The sequence below is a fragment of the Nothoprocta perdicaria genome, unplaced genomic scaffold, assembly GCF_003342845.1.
Source record: "Nothoprocta perdicaria isolate Ctin4 unplaced genomic scaffold, notPer1 scaffold_97, whole genome shotgun sequence".
NCBI lineage: Eukaryota > Metazoa > Chordata > Aves > Tinamiformes > Tinamidae > Nothoprocta > Nothoprocta perdicaria.
The window spans coordinates 2,400,366-2,401,242 of NW_020456276.1; positions in this window are offsets into that span (position 1 = coordinate 2,400,366).

Here is an 877-nt window from a genome sequence, read left to right on the forward strand (position 1 = left end):
GAGAAAGAGGAGACGGATCAGGCCGGGGTGCGGGGGGCCCTTCAGCTACTCACGCTCCCGGTAATTGCAAAAGGACTGTGAGAGCCTTTGGGAATTTTGCTTCCCACTTTAACTCCACCTGAACACGTTGTCCAAGTGGCAGGACCAGGATCCCGGGAACCAGCAGCTGGCACGGCCCGGAGGCGCCCACAGGACCCGTGTCCTCCGCACAGAGCTGCCAGGGCAGGAGGGCCCTTGGAGCAGGGCGAGCGTCAAGTGAGTCAACAGCCTCCATCCCACTGAGCATGGGAGCCCTGCGGCCTCTCCAGGCTCTTTTTGGGGTGGAAAGCAGCTTTTTTACAMATTTAGCTGACCAGGAAAAGCCTCTTGATCCTCAAACAAAACCCCAAGTGATGTTATCTGGTGCCGACGCTTCTTCCAAGCCCCCGGCACCTTCTCCAGCCACATGTCCCGGGAAGGGGCTCGGAGCCACCACCAACGCTGCACAACCGAGTCCCCCGCTCCGCTCGACGTCGGCGCATGGGAGCCGGCTAATCCCATCTCCGCCCGCGCTCATCCACTTATCCCGGCGGAGACCTCCGGAGCGCACCCCGGCTCCGAGCCCCGCCGCCGGCAGGGCCCTCTCCTCAGCTCACCCCCATGAATTATGCACCTCCCTGTCCGCCGGCTCCGCTTGAAGGCCTCTCTCCAAAGCCTTCCTGACAGCCAGGGCTTTTAAGCAGCCCGAATTAGCTGGGCTGAGTTTCCCACTGGGAAAGGTAGGGAGCCTCCGCATGCCGCACGCAACCGGCCAGCCCCGTGGCAGCGGGAACGYTCCCGACGGCAGCCTCGAGCCTGCGGCCGCCTCCTCGCTCCTTTTTGAGCATTTTCCCTCCTG